The sequence below is a fragment of the Pteropus medius genome, unplaced genomic scaffold (genome assembly GCF_902729225.1).
Source record: "Pteropus medius unplaced genomic scaffold, Ma_sr-lr_union100, whole genome shotgun sequence".
NCBI lineage: Eukaryota > Metazoa > Chordata > Mammalia > Chiroptera > Pteropodidae > Pteropus > Pteropus medius.
Genome location: NW_024354499.1, coordinates 31,293 through 33,453, shown reverse-complemented (window position 1 = coordinate 33,453; position 2,161 = coordinate 31,293). Strand labels below are relative to the sequence as shown.

At 32.6% G+C, this 2,161-nt stretch overlaps 1 pseudogene; it reads left to right on the top strand.

Moving 5' to 3' along the window:
* The first annotated feature begins 240 nt into the window (after positions 1-240).
* Positions 241-362, top strand: LOC120594642 (uncharacterized; annotated as a pseudogene).
* Positions 363-2,161: the final 1,799 nt, after the last annotated feature.

Here is a 2,161-nt window from a genome sequence, read left to right as displayed (position 1 = left end):
TCACACCAAGAGAAGATGTCATTTATGAGGGCTGAATGAGAAAGACACTAAAGTCAAGAATAAGGGAGGAGGCTTATAATCGCCATTGACATTTAAAATTATTCTGACAAATGAAACTGGTTTAAAGAATGAGTGAAACTTATCTGAACAAAGCGTAAGAGGTACCATTATTTGCACATTACGAAATGTCCAAGAACAAATAAGCAAGTTCAAAATATACACTAAATAAAATTGCATTTGATCTATGGCCATGCTACCCTGAACAACAAGCTTGATCCCATCTGATCTCGGAAGCTAAGCAGGGTCGGGCCTGGTTAGTACTTGGATGGGAGACCGCCTAGGAAGACCAGCTGCTGTAGGTGTAAAAGATAAAAAATAAGAGATTTTGTAAGCTGAAAAGGTCCTTGCAATCTGTGAGGTCAACCAAGGGTTGCCTCACCTAAAAAATAAATTAAAAAAATAAATAAATAAAATTGCATTTATAATAGAAAAATACTTAGAAAATATATAGCAAAAGGGTTATGTTCACAATGATAATAATAAAGTATACACTACCTAAGAATAAATTTACAGAATAATTTAGATCTATTTGGGAAAAAAACCTCCAAAACTTCATTAAGTGTCATAAAATAAATGTGAATAAATTAGTATGTCTATATATTTGTTGAATCAGTATTACAAAATTTCAATTTTCTTAAATTAACATATAAGTTTAATATAATTTTAAAGAGAGTCCAGATTATAATTCTCATTTATTTTAGGAACAAGATTTGACAAAATAAATCTAAAATTTATTTGGAATAGCAAATGGATAAAAATCCTCAAGAAATTTTGAAAAACAGAAAGTAATAGAAGGGAACATTTGTGTTGCACAATATTAAAATGTTTTAATTTTACAACAATAAAATGATTTTATATCAGTGCACAAATTGACAAACAGATCTCTGGAAGGAAATAAAGAGTCCAAAATTGTATTTAAGAATTTCAAAGCAGTAGAGAAAGGAAGTTTTTTTTTTTTCTCAAATGGGTTCTCAGAGAGTTGATTAACAATGTGAAAAAACACTGCAAAATAATGAATATAAATATGACATTACAAGATAGCTAGAGAAAGATAAATATTTGAATTTAGGATAGAAAATAATTTTGTCAATTATATCATGTTGGAAAAGATTGATGGTATTGACTATAAAGATCTAATAGCTTCTACATGTAAAAAAAATTTGTCAAAATTAACTTTTTTAGAACTCCACCCCAGGTCCTCAGTAGTCTTATAAACCTGACTCAGAACTAGCTTATGGTGAATAACCTTTGTCCTGGACATCTGTGGAAAATTATCCACAGCAATTGTTTAACATTACAACTTCCCGGGACAGCAATAATAATTGGGGAAGACAATTTTAAAAAATTAAGGTAAAGCTGAAAAACTTAAAGTAAAATCTGGAGGATGAAATGTCCATAAGAGCCTCTGAAAAGCTCCATCGTATTCTTGGGACTCTAGATGGTCACATGTATGAAGAGGGATGTGTGCACGCTCAGGAAAGATCTGAAAAGGTCCTAATCTTTCACCTCTGGCTGACCTTGAGGCTCTGCAGAAGCAAGAAGTAAAGGCTAAGGCAGAGTTGTCAACTGCATGAGGGTTGATGATGTGCCTCAACAGGCACACAAAGCCCCTCAACAATAGCTGGGGGACTTATTATTTCCGGGCATGTGAAGAATCTCTGTCCAGTCACTAGTTGACAACTAAGCTAACCAAGCGGAGGCTTCAGTGACTACACACAACAAAAAATACACAGATTTTATAAAATTTGTTCATAAAATTCACTAAACGAACAGCAATAACAACAAACAGCAGTGACAACAAACTGTGAGTGATGGAATCTGATTTCCAGAGTTGCCACATTATATTATTTAAAATGTTCAGTCTCAACAAAAATTTATGAGCTTTAATGTAAGAGCTGAAACTATAAAACTCTTGGAAGAATATATAGCCTTAATTCTTCATGACTTTGGATTAAGCAATGGGCTCTTATATATGACATCAAAAACACAAGCAACTAGAAAAAAACACAGATACACTGGACTTAATCAAAATTAAAAACTTTTGAGCTCCAAAAGACACCATCAAGAAAGTGAAAAGACATCCCACAAAATGGGAGAGTGA